Here is a 14,085-nt window from a genome sequence, read left to right on the forward strand (position 1 = left end):
AGGGAGATGGGGATTACGTCTCTGTCTCTGTCTCTATGCCTGTGACCCCAACAGCGTGGTGAGAGAAGGCCCCACTGAGAGGGGGCCATCTGTATAAAAGCCAGGGAGGAGCTGTGAGATAGGAAGGCACGGGGAGGGGCAGCGTAAGGAATTAGGAACATGCCGTGAGAAGCTCCCAGATGGCAGCATGCCTGGGTACTGGAAGGGAGGCACGGATACCAGTGCTACGGGTGCACAGTGAGTGAGAAAGTGGAGGAGGTGACGTCAGAAAGGTGTGGGGGGACGGTGGAGCGGGGGGAGACAGATTACGTATAGGCTTCCCAAGGTAAGCACTGTTCACCAGAATGGTTACAGCTTTTCCACCCAGAGATGGAAAGCCACTGGGAGGCTCAAAGTGCCAGAAGTGACCTAATGTGACTTAGATTTTGAAGGAGACTGTAGGGAGTAGAGTGGGGGCACGCAGCCCTCTTAGAGCTAATGCCCCAATCAGTCTAGGAAAGAGATGATGATGGCTTGGCCCAGGGAGTAGAAGAGATGTGAGAAGTACATGGATCCTGGATATATTTTATAAATAGAGCCCTCAAGATTTGCTGCCAGATTAGACGTTAGGTGTGAAGGAAAGGAAGTAGGGGATGACACCAGGGTTTTTATCCTAAGGACATGGGAGGATGGAGCTGCCATTTTCTGAGATGCTGCCTCCTTCTTTCCATCTGCTTCTCGTTTGGTTTCCCTTTTTATTTAAAGCTTTTCTCCTTTCCTTTTCCTCCCCTCTCGTCACTGCTAGCTCACAGGCACAATTCACACAACTGAGATAAGCTGACATCTGATACCAAATAACGAACATATTCAAGTACTTAAAACGTTGTATTCTTTCATTTATTTCAATGAATCTCAACTTTTTCTTAATAAAAAAGTTACACTATAATTGAGACTGCTACATGATTAATAATCCTCTCTGACTTTCTAGGCTGTCTGTTCCCTCATTGTCCAAATAAGAATGCACTCATCATTTTTTCCAGAGAAAAGAAGGATCTTAACACCTTTATGAAGAGTTCACTGCCCACCCGTATATGTGTGCTCTCCTCCCCGTCACGTCTAACCCTAACTGCTAAAAACCAGACCTTCATTTTTTCCCTCTCCCTCTTGACTCACAACATTGTCAAATTATATTTTTCAAATATTTTACAATATCAAAAGTATTGCAAATCCCATATCGACTCCTCAAATGATTTTTTTTTAAGTTAGATTAGTAAACTATACTAAAAACAAGGAGTGTTACAAAAAAAGAAGTGAGACTTTCGGGCAGCGTCTCTTAACAGAGAACCACTGCGTCTGGGGCTGGGCAACTCCTCCCTGCGCGGACTGTCCCTTCTGGCAAGGCCATTTAGCACTGCGCTGCACAATCAATGCCAGCAGTGCCTCGGATCACTCTGACAACCAAAAATACCCTGCCCCCATCCCAAACACCCTCCCGGTTGAGACCCTCTGCACTGCAGTAATCACGTGACTAGCTGCAACATGCTGATATATTTCAAAGCAACTTCTGACTCAGAGTTGTTATTGGAGTGACATCCTTAAGACCCCTCTAGGACTGAAACCCCTGTGGAAGTGTCGTGGCAATCCTACGTAACTTTCATATTGTGTTGACCTCAGCACTGTTTTTATACCCACTTAACACAGATACCTCAACGTCAAAGTTTTATCAAATGTGAGGAGTTCAACTATCAATCCTATAGCGTAGAGGCAGAGGGGACTCTTTCCACATATATCACTGAAACTTAACTATTCTATCAAATTTCTTTGAAATGCTAAACAATTAAGTGTCTCTGGTTCTCCAATGGTAAATACTGAAAATCTTAAAATCCCCAGGACTACTCCGACCCTCACTTACGCCTTAGTTTCCCTGTTGAACTTCTATGCCTGACCAAACTTTCTTGAATATTTCTACATATCCATCCCATTCCACCTTGCTGACATTTCTCAGATAAAGTACATTAGGCAGACATACAAATTTAGAGCACCTGAATCTTTACCACCAACTATGCTCTACTAATAGCATACACTCCTAGAAAAATAAGAGCTTGATCTTGATTTCATATATCTGATTTTAATAACATACACGTACCTAACTTTTCAAGATGTTGCTTCCAAATTCTAGGACAAATCACCCTTACAAATATTTAACTTAATAATATCATACAGATAATTTGATTATACATGAGCAGTATCAATACAGCAACAATAAAATAATTCAGGTCTTTATTCAAATACTCATCCCTTAAAGTGTCAAGACAACCTCAACAACTGTTAAGCTGCTGTCATCTGATATGGAGGGCCGGAGACCAGGAAATCTAGAGATCCATGAGACACCCGAGTCCCCGGGTCAGACTAGCCCTGCAGCCTCAGCCATCTCTCCGTCACCCATCCTCTGAGACAGGGCAGATCAAACTAAAGACAGACACAAACGAACATTAATGCCACTCATATAACACATTATACTGCCATATCTGACCTTTGTAGATTTGTAAAATCTCAAAACTATACGAAAGGTAAAGTAAAAGCAAGAGCAAACTCTTTAAGATTAGCTGAAATCTGGGAGGGAGGGGAGAAAATCAGGAAAATAATTATTTGATTTGATTTGCACATTCACCTTGAAGTCACTGAGACTATTTTACAATTATTCTTTTGGATCACTTTAGATCTTTTGGGGCTACTTGGAAAATAATGAGTTAAATATGCAACATTCATTTAGAGGTCACTAATATTAATTATCTTATAATTACTTTAAGTTGCAAAAAAATTCCACATTGTAACATCAAGACTCAGAAGAGACTTTTAACTTTTTTTTTTTTTGAGGAAGATCAGCCCTGAGCTAACTACTGCCATTCCTCCTCTTTTTGCTGAGGAAGACTGGCCCTGAGCTAACAACTGTGCCCATCTTCCTCTACTTTATATGTGGGACGCCTACCACAGCATGGCTTGCCAAGCAGTGCCATGTCCGCAGCCGGGATCCGAACCGGCGAACCCTGGGCCGCCGAGAAGCAGAACGTGCAAACTTCACCACTGCGCCCCTGGGCCAGCTGAGACTTTAACTTTTAAGACTCAAGAAGCAACATATAGCTCAGGGACAAATAGTAAAACAGAAATAAGTAAGAGAACTAGTATGGCTGTATCAAAATTTAAAAGGTTATAAATGCACTGAAAACATGGACTAGATGCAAAAAAAGTTTTAAAAATACCATTTTGTGAAAGGAGTCTTAGAAAGTTTACGGCCTACATAGGATTCGAAAAATGTTCTAAAATTAATCACTATGTAAAGTAGATCTTTCATGGTAAATAAATATCATTGTAGCAAACAGAGAGATTAAGCTTTCAGTAGAGTAGATTTACAGTGTTTAACACTCAACTTACTCTGACCAAAAGATTCTTGCAATCCAGAAACTTCTGGAAAAATAATTAAAAAATCTACTATGCAAACTTCTCAAAAGCAGTTTTTATTAATTTACAAACACAGCAAATGCACGCATCACAAACAATTACCACTCATAATTCCTACCAGCAGAATGAAATCACCAAATTACAACCTATAAATTCTAGGTATCAACATGAAAACATTTAGCTCCTACTTGGATTAAGCAAAAAAGCACATATGTCATAAATACTGAATCTGCAAGGAATTTGCTAAACGAAAAATCATTTCCTTTTCTAAAATAATAAATACAATTTCACAAGAACAATCATCTAGAACATCCAGTTTCACACTAAAAATATACCCCCAACCTTCCTTTGAAATGGCAGACTATATTATGAAATCAAATAAGCTAAAGGGAAAAATCAAACACGATATGCTCATCATTTTAAGAATCAGGAGACTGTGTGTATGTGTAAAGATAGAGACTGAAAAAATAGCAAAGATTTGGTAAACTGCTGAATCAGAGGGTATGAACTCTTACTGCTTGCAACTGGTTGCTCACGTCTCTCGCCCTCTAGAATGATTCTATCTAAGGCAAAAAGGCAATGGTATATCAGAGCATACCACACAGAGGAATTTCCCTACCTAAAAAATATACCAAGAGACAGAGAACAGAATGCTCACAAATAAACCAATAATTTTTCCCATTTCAATAAACTAGTTTCCTCAGTGAGGCCCAGAACACCACAGACAAATACCCCAGGGCCCGATTCCCCAAATTCATAGCGCAGTGTCCTGCCACAAACCTAAACAAGAAAGCAGGGGTTAGCGAATTTACTCCAGGTGGGAGAATATGGTATGACAATAGTTTCCACATTCCAGAGGCTGAAAACAGAGGGTCCCCTGTTCTGGATGGCTTTAGAGCTGCAGAGCTCCAATGGGAAAATGAGGCTGATTAGAGCTTTTGTCTGAAATACGTGAGGTAAACACACAGTAGAACATATATAAGAGACCTGCGGATATGTGAGGAAAGTACTATAAATGCAAATTTAGACTATGGCACTCTAGGGGTTTTTTCCTCCCCTAGAATCTCTCCTTTACTTGAAGGGGAAAAAAAGATCAAAGAGAAATTCTTCAAAAAGTACTGCTCCACACATCCACTAATAAAGAGCAACTGCTGATTATTTATCACTTAACCTGGTTGACAGACAGCTATTAATATATGTTCTCCCTTATTCTTTTGATTAAATTAATACATCTATGTCATTATATTGTACTGAACACGTAATTTATCACATTATAAATTTCAGGTTTTGTTTAGGGTTCCTACAATAATTCCCTCTAACCCCACAACTAAAAACACTTAGTTTCTCTAAAGAAATTAAAACATACTACTCTCACTGTAACAGCAGGATGTTCCTCCCCATGCCAGTAAAAACAAAAGAATCACTGTCAACTTTCCTGCATGAAGGAACTCCATCCACTCAAAATACCCATAAATTAAAAAGTCAATTTCCTTTCCTTATTTTCAAGACTACTTGTCAAAAAATAAAGATAGAAAAATTCACATGAAAAGGTGGGTGGGCAAGAATACAAATGCTTTCCAGCCAGTCCCTGCTGTCTGACGAGAACTGTGCCACAGATTAAAGATTCTATTACAACTCCCATCTCTCCCAGAAAAAGCCCAACCTGAGCAACTGCTGACTGCATATCCTGCGAAAGAACCCTAGAAGCAAAGACGTTCCTACGGAACGACACTTTTCTAACATTTTCCCTATGTTACATGCATAAAAACTTTCAATTATCATAGGAAAGAATTGACTTAGTTTTTTTTCTAACATTCAAATGCCAAGCTTGCAACTCAAACACAAAACGTCTAAAGCAAGATGCCCCATGATAGCTCATTTCACAATTCCCAAATTAAAACGAATTCTCCGTTGACCCTTTGAGTTATTGTTTTTGCACTGGAGTTGCCGATGTGGATGTTACTCTGGGGGCTAAACATTTAAAATTGAGGGATTTTCAGGAACCCTGCAAAATACTTCTGAATTTCCTGAAAAGGGGAAGGAAGCTTCAGCGGCGTGATGGGCTGGTCCTGGCACTCAAGTATTCATTTCCTCGAGTGAAGACCCTCTAAGCATAATATAGTCATCTCGCAAGGGGCTGCTCAGACCGTTCTTGGTTTTTCCACACAATAAAACACATAGGAAAACTCACCTTCCAAAAACTACACATAATTGACAAAGCGGCTTCCTGAATTCATAAGTGAACCCACCTAAAGCAAGACTGGAAGTTCCAGTAGATACAGTGACAACCTAAACTATATTTTGCCAAGATGCCAGGCACACTTATCTCACCACAAGATTCTATAGGTCTTCCCCCAAGAGTTTGTCAAGGCATTTAGTATTTTGGTAGGAAGTGACTCATCTACTTAAATAAAATCTGTGGTTTAGGGTCTATCCTCTAACTATAATAGTTAACGCCTACTGTTTGCAGAGCAATGTCTGTTTACTGCTCTACAGTTTAAGAAGCTCTGGTACACATGTGAACTTTTTTTTTAAGGACAGTATGTTTCCTCAAAATAACATATTTGTAGTTGTTGTTTCAAGGTAAAGATAAATGCCTCCCCATTTATGATAAAAAGGATGAGAGACTACCTCTTGGTGCTACCAGCTGTGGGAAAGCAAACAGTGGACTCACGCGAGGGTCTGGGCAGAGCAGTGATAGACTAGATGGGACAGCTATAGGGCAGTCTGAGCGCCAGGTTAAACGGCTTCTTGACCCTGTGGGGAGGGCTCCCCAGATGTGGTGTGAGGAGTTGTTATCCTTCCCATCCTCCCTCTCGACCTACTCCGAAAGCCCTGAAGGTCAGAAGAGCCACTTGGAGGCAGAGCCAGGAACAAGTGCAGGCAGGAGGTCAGGGGAAGAGCCCAGTTTCATGACTGTCCATCAGGAAGGCAGCTTCGGCCACCTGGGATGAGCAACGTCAGCCACAAGGAGTTTCTGACTGAGGAGTGCCACGAACAAAACAAAGTCTGACAGTTTAAGATTATGTTGACAGGAAAGAGTAAGCACGTAGGTGGGGAGAGTACAGTCAGAAAGACTGAGGCCAGATAAGCCGGTTAAGAATCTGAGATGATAAACGAAAAGGGTTTGAACCACAGATGACAGCTGAAAAGAAACAAAAAATATGACCGACGCTACAGAAAAAAATGGACAGAATGTGTTTTCTAACTGAACAGGAGGCAAAAAGAGATGATGAAGATGAGTTCAAAGTCTGGAATGTGACTGATTGGAGGAATGAATATATTTTAACGATCTAGCAAGCCAGGAGCAGGGATGGTATTTAAGGGGAAGGTAGGTGGACTCCATTTGAGAGACTCTGAAGGGAGGCCAGACAGCCACATGGAAAGCTGCATCTATCAAATGGAAAGCGAGGTCCTGGCACAGAACGGCCTTCCAGGCTGGGGATTTAGAAGGCTTCAGCCGCAAGGGGGTGCCTGGGGCCAGAAAAATCACCAAGGGAAAAAATATCCAGAGAGAACAGTAGAAGACAAGGATTTGGCTTTGTGAAAGGGATGGAAGAGATTAGAAACACACTCACCCCCCACTCCACCATGTTCAGTAAGGGGAGGTGGGGGGAGGCCAAAACTCTAAGGACTCAGACATAACTTGGAAGGTTTCTCTCAACAACAACTGTGCCACATTATCCCTCAAGACCCACTGTATCAAGAAAAACTCCTAAGAAAAATGCTATTAATATTTTTGAAAAACCTAAAGTATCTCAAATTGCTTGCATATTCTTCACCTATTCATCTCAAAACATCCCAGTGAAAGAAAGAAGTAACCATTGTTCCCACTTTACAAATGGGAAGAGCTGAGAGAGTAACTGACCTCCCCCTCCACAGCCAGAAATAACAGGGCCGCCTGATCTGGGATACAGTGTGTCCTGGACACCCAGGCAGGGCTCAACTCAGTTACCAGGGCCTTGACTGACACAACACTTACCTCCTGAAAGAGGCGACCTGCCCTGCTCAGTGACCTCTAACAAGTAACAGAGCTCCACAATTAACACCTAAATTTATCGCAAGAGCCCTTCTTTTTAAAACTCCCACTTTCAGATGTACTTAAAAACTAGGTCTTTCAGAATTTTGGCCAAGTCCCTAAAATAAGCCTCACAGAGTGAGAAACATTTAGAATGTCATTTTTAATAGTGATACTCCAAATTATGCTTAATTTATATTGTCTTAATAAGGTCTCAGGTTGTGTGCAGGATTCATACTGAACTATATAAAGGTTCGGTGAATTTCACAATTCTTTTCAAATTTTGATGACATCATTTAAATTATTTGAAAATGCCACAGAATTTTCCCACCAGAGTTTAACGTAGTCTTAGTGGAAGTACTTAGAAAACACACGTAAAATCTGTAGGTTTTACCAATTTCCAGACGGGCTGCCCAACGTAATCAAACTAACAGTTGCACCTAGCTTTACATATTTCAGGCAAGCTGTGCCAAGAAGTCGTTTAGCTCTTTCAAAGCAAAGCCTATCATATGATTTATTGCAAGAGCTACAAAATACTCTTTTCACCAAAATGGCTGGCAAATATATAAGTACTCTGTGAAACCTCCTTTACTGCATGTTCCAAAGGACTAATAAATGAAAATACAGTATAGGCATGACAGGAACCCAGACTCTGAGAATAAATACTATACACTACTGAGAAAAAGATTATATGCATATTTCACTCCGAATCAACAAGATTTACTACATACAATAACTAACTCATGCTTCAGGGAGGTGGGGGTGAGGAATGAAAGGCATTCTTTTTAAGAAAGAAAATTCAAATGACACAGGCCTTCATTCCAGTGAAATAACACAGATATTCTATGATTCAGAAAACCAGCACATTACCAATTGTGGTCCAACAGCACATCTCCTTTTTATGTTTTATTTATCAGGAAGTCCTAACTAAAGATTACTTACGCCACAACAAAACTTCAATCTATCCCATCTATACTGTTAAGGATTACAAATGAGGATTTGACAACTTAAGACTTTTTTCACCCCAGGAAAGTTGCACCGATGAAGCAAGTTTGTCATGAAGAGCAATAAGCTATCTTTCAATTATAAAGCAATAAGTTAAAGTTATGTAAGCACTTCAGAAGTAAACCTTTATTTCCTCAAGATAAATTCACCACTTTCAGCGCATAACACTGAATCGGTTGTTTTAAAAAAAGGAGATTTTAGAAAAACTAGTTTGGCTTCTACAGTCTTCTAGGGGCTGCTTAAGGCTCGTTTTCTAGGAGAAAAGACAGCTGTTTCCATGCTAGTCAGTATAAGAAACCACAAGCTTAAATTATTCACCATGTACCAACTCTACGCAAATTTATTTAAATTTCATAATAATTTAATCTACATACTAGGCATGGCGTTCATATGTCACGAAAATTCCTTCGCAGTTTCCAGGTTACCTCACATTGCTTTATCTTTCGCCACAAAAGCAAAACTTCTGAAAGTGACCATCCAATAAAGTCATAAAACCAAATGCAGGAAGGAACCTGCACAGGCCTCTGAGTCCACCGCCGCCTTCGAGGTGGACTTCATGTAAACCATGCAGTCTATTCTTACAGGTTTTGACTAGAGATTCCAGAAACTGCTTCAGCGACTCAACCACCCAGTCAGATGAGCCTTCCTTCAACGCAGCAGTTGCGAACGGGGGCGATTTTGCCCCCCGAGGGACACCTGCCAACCTCTGCAGACTGGATCAGCTGTCCTGACTCGGGGGAGGTGCTCCTGGCGCCTGGCAGGGAGAGGCCTGTGAGGCTGCTACAGTGTCCTACACTGTACAGCACGGCCTCCACAACAAAGAACTACCCAGGCCCCAATGTCCACAGTGCTGAGGTGAAGAAACCTTGCCTTAATGGAAGCCAAGTATTGCTCTCACTATTGGAGTCCACAGCTTTCAGTTGCTCTAAGAAGATGATATTTACAGCTCTAATACTTCTAACTTCAAAAGGAGAGAGCCAGGGGGCCAGTTCGGTGGCGCAGCAGTTAAGTGTGCATGTTCCGCTTCAGTGGCCCGAGGTTTGGATCCCTGGTGTGGACATGGCACCGCTTGGCAAGCCACGCTGTGGTAGGCGTCCCACATATAAAGTAGAGGAAGATGGGCACGGATGTTAGCTCAGGGCCAGTCCTCAGCAAAAAGAGGAGGATTGGCAGATGTTAGCTCAGGGCCAATCTTCCTCAAGGAAAAAAAAAGGAGAGAGCCAGAATACTACCCCAGACCTCTAACCAAATGCTCCCAAGGGTGACAGCATAGCCGATGGGCAGCAGGCCAAGCGCAAGGCAGTGGACACACGTCAGCAATATCAGTAGTAACGACTGTCAGGTAATGTCCCCATCATCTGGAAACTCCCCGTATCTACACTTCGCCATGTAATTGACAATTTCCCCCACTGTCCACCTACTCCCTTTTCACTCCCCACTACACAGTTTTCTAGTGGCAGCCCACAGGTTTGTTTTTTTTTTTTCTGCATGAGTATTAAAAATAGCATGAAAAGCAAATCAGAGAAGATGAAAATAGTAAATAACCTAAGGTACTTTCCATCTCAGAAAGTCTATGATTTAACAGGACTTAAAAGGTTTGTAAATCAGATCTTGAACTTGAAAAGAGATCGGCAGCGTAAAGAAACAGTCCCATGAATAAACATCTAATGTAAAATAATCATCAAAAGAACATGTGTGCAGATATATGTATGTAACTGCACAGACCCGACTGAGGGAGAAGAGAATAAAAGGGAGCTGAAAGTGAACGCTGCTTCTTATAACTGCATTGGCAGGAAAAATGCATATTTAGAGGCTAAAAAACAGAATTTACATTTTCACATATCTTAAAAGATTACAGAATTTTGAAATTCAGAGTGGAAAAGCCTTTTGAACAAATCTTAATGAGGGAAAATCTCAGCCTACAGAAACCTTACTGATCAATATGGAATTGATAAATAAATTATGGCCTATCCATATATCACGCAGCCATTAAAAATCATAATGAAGAATATTTACCAGCATAGGTATAGGCTCACAATATTGTAAGGGAAGACAGATTACAAACAATATATACAGTATGATACCAATTCTGCATAAAATGTAAATAACAGGACAGAATAAATACACATAAGTAAAGAAACACACGCGCACATCAAGAGAGACCAGGAGGAAGTCTGCCAAAACGTTAACAGTGGTTATCTGCGGAGTGGGAAGGTTAGGGCTGATTTCTATTCCTTCTTTGTGCTTTTCTCTATTTTCAAACTGGTCTACAGTGAGATTCTTGTTATGCTTTGTACAGTACTTACAAAACTAATACATTATTACAAATTTAGACCGCATTGTTTCTGGAACTGTCCACAAAAAGGGGGGGAAAACCCAAATCTGAATATGCCAGCGTTTTCCGTTGAAGAAATCACCTTGAGAAACAACAAATGGCATCTTTATTGAGTATTATCATGGTGTGCCTGGCAGTTTATTCTAAGCACTTCAAATGGACTAAGTTATTTAAATCAAACCAAAAATACCCCTGGAAGGCCAGAAGCTGTGAACGAGTGTTGGTCCCCCTACAAATTTCAGTCTCAGTTTCCACACCTTGAAATGAGGAGGTTTATTAATAAAATGATCTTTAAAGCTCCTCTCAAGGCTACACTGAGGTTCTGCGCATAAGAGACCGTGGTCAAGTGTTCGTAAGGAAGCTTGGAGGGAAGGACGGGGCAGCTGCATGCCATCTCCAAAACAAAACCCTACGAAAAAAGAACACAGGATTATGTGTTTCGGTTCCTCCTCCTTAATATTTGTAAAGCAAAAGTCATAACATGTTAAAAAAAAAAATTTTTAAGGCCCACATTTTTCCAATACTTGGACGCAACTGATGCCATCAACACGAAGTCTGGCGTCGGAGGGAAGAGAATCATTCAAAGGTTCCGTTTGTTGTCAAACCTTGTGGCTGCTTTTTGTTAACCTGGAGTTAACAAAAACTTTCAGAAATATGTCAGTGGCTTTCTGGGAAGACCATTTTAGTGTGTGTTTCAAGGGAGGTCAGGACCTAACTGGGATTCACCCAACGGCGTTGCACTTCTGAAATAAAACCAAAACCTCAACGCAACGAGTGGAAGGAAGCGGGGGCGAGCGTGGATCGCCTGTCTTGGGGAGAACTGCAGCCGCGTGGCTAAGGGAACTGGGGCTTCCCGGTGAAACGGGGGGCTGCTCCCGCACTCACGGCCCCACTTACGGCGGCCGGGCGCGGCTCCGGGGTCCACGCGTGGGTGGGCGGCTTGGGGAGGACACTGACCCGTTAGGTCTACTTCGGGTCCCACCTGCCACCATCAAAAACAGGTTGGCGAACATCGTTAGTAACGAAATTAACCACATAGAAGTGCACGTCTGTTAAAAACAAACACAAAAACGCCGGTGGGTCTAGGATGGGAATATTGAGGGAGACCGTTTCCAGGTTTCAACCACACAAACTAAGCATCACAAAGACGCAAGACACACAAGACACACAAGAATGCGAGGCTGGAAGGCACCTTCGGCTGGAACACAAAAGAGAAAAGCGAAGCGACTGGAAATTGGGGCGGCCCGGGCCCCGCGCGAGCCCCGGGACTCGCAGGCAGCCGCCCGCCCGCCCGCCCGCGTCCCCTCGCGGGGCGCGCGGCAGCCCAACGGCGACAAAGCCAGCCCGCGACTTCCCCGGGCGGGCCCCGAGGCCGGACCGGGCGCTGGGCGCCGGACGGAGGGACCCGGCCGCCCCCGAGCCGCCGGCGGTGCGCGCCTCGTCCGGGGCCCCGCCGGCCCGGGACGCCGGCCCTCGGAGGGGGCGCGTCCGCTCGCCCGCCCGCCCGGGTCCCCGGCGTGTCGCCGCCGCCGCCGCCCCCTCGCGGGCAGGAACGGGCGTCCCGGCGCCCAGCCCGCCGCCGTCCCGGAAGCCGCCCGCCCCGGCCGCCTCTTACCTGCGCCGCCGCGCCCCGCGCCTCAGCGCGCCCAGAGCCGCCGCCCGCGCCGCCGCCGCCGCTCCGCCCGCCCCGGCGCCCGCGGCCGCGCCGCCGCCATCTTGGCTCCGGTCGGAAGTGACGTCGGGCGGCGCCGGCTGCGGCCTCCCGGGCGCTCTCTGCCCGCGCCCGCGACCCCGGGCAGGAAGACCGCCGGCCGCGCGGGCCCCCCTACGCCTGGCCGCCGCAGGGCCCCGACCTCGCTTCTCGCGGGCCCCTACGACCCCGGACCGTGCGGGCCCTGACGCCTGGCCCCTCGGGCCCCGACCCCGCACCGTGCGGGCCCTGACGCCTGGCCCCTCGGACCCCGACCCGGAACCGCGCGGGCCCCGACGCCTGGCCGCCGCAGGGCCCCGACCTCGCTTCTCACGGGCCCCAACGACCCCGGACCGCGCGGGCACCGACGCCTGGCCGCCGGAATGCCTCGCGCTGTCGGGCCGGTCCTCGCAGGGACACGGCGGACCCCACGGGCGGCGCCTCTGAAAGCAAAGCCCAGCGGCCGGTGCCCCAGCTCCCCGCATCCAAACCGACCGCCGTAAGGGCTGGGATTCCGCGCTACTGAAAGTTCCTACGAGAATCCCCAGCCTTTATTGAAAGGAAGGACAGAGGGGTCACCACTAAGACCCTGTCGGATGAATAAACATAGACCCCATTCGTCGCTGCTCTCAGAAAGACTCGTCTTCCTTCACCCAAAGACATCAAACTGTAAGAGGGCCGATGCAGCCAGGTTTATTTGCTCCTTGGTTGCAAGCGATTGGTTTCTGCCCGCCAGCCGTGTGCCTAGCGCAGTGCTTTAGGGGCTGCGGCCAAGGCACAGAACACAACGTTGGCCTTGTCCTTATGGAACTTACTATTTGCAGACGAGGACGCAGTAGACCGCCTGGGTGATGACGACGAGTACGTGCTCTCGTGGAGATGACCTGGGTTGAACTGGACGCGTCTAATAGCCATTCAAGGAGAGATGGCTAGCAGGCAGTTGGAAAGGAGTCTGGAGCTGGGGGGAGAGATGCAGGCTGGAGGCGAGATAGAAAGGTGGGAGTTGCCGCATATGGATGGTATTTAAAGCCAAGACCACCTCAAGATAAAGCCCTGAGAATGGAATGAGGAAGGGTCTAAATGTAATGGGTGACTTTAGGCGTCTGGAAAGGACCCACCTTAAAGAATAGACACCAAGTTAGATGCAGGTGTGCTCTGGAAACTTTTTTTTCTGAGCAAGATTAGCCCTGAGCTAACTGCTGCCAGTCTTCCTCTTTTTGCTGAGGAAGACTGGCCTGAGCTAATATCCGAGCCCATCTTCCTCTATTTTCTGTGTGGGACGCCTACCACAGCATGGTGTGGAAAGCAGTGCCATGTCTGCACCCAGGATCTGAACCAGCAAACCCCGGGCCATCGAAGCAGAACATGCAGCCGGAACCGCTGCACCACCAGGCCAGCCCCTGGAAACTTTTGAAGGAGCACACAAGCCCATTTATGTAACTAGGGTTTAAGAAAACATGATGTATCATCTTAGAATCTTATTGTAAGGGGATGATGCTGTTGCTAAAGACGTAGTGAGATATTGTGAACAAATGAAGATAACCTCATCAGAGTAAATTTTATCAAGGTATTAAAAAGTAACAAGGCCAGCACAGTGCC

At 45.1% G+C, this 14,085-nt stretch overlaps 1 protein-coding gene across 7 annotated transcripts in view; it reads right to left on the reverse strand.

Annotated features, from left to right (window-relative positions):
* The window catches only part of PRDM2 (PR/SET domain 2), a 127,473-nt gene extending 114,943 nt beyond the window's left edge, over nt 1–12,530 (reverse strand). For 3 of the 7 annotated variants that reach the window (XM_070252991.1, XM_023635748.2, XM_070252981.1), the window contains exon 1: nt 12,412–12,530. The gene's annotated coding sequence lies outside the window, so the exon portion shown is untranslated. Of the gene's footprint in view, nt 1–2,296; nt 2,431–12,411 lie in introns of those variants that run through there. The other 4 variants (XM_023635752.2, XM_070253017.1, XM_070252955.1 and 1 more) reach the window with 4 other exon arrangements.
* Between the last annotated feature and the right edge of the window lie 1,555 nt (nt 12,531–14,085).

The sequence above is a fragment of the Equus caballus genome, chromosome 2 (genome assembly GCF_041296265.1).
Source record: "Equus caballus isolate H_3958 breed thoroughbred chromosome 2, TB-T2T, whole genome shotgun sequence".
NCBI lineage: Eukaryota > Metazoa > Chordata > Mammalia > Perissodactyla > Equidae > Equus > Equus caballus.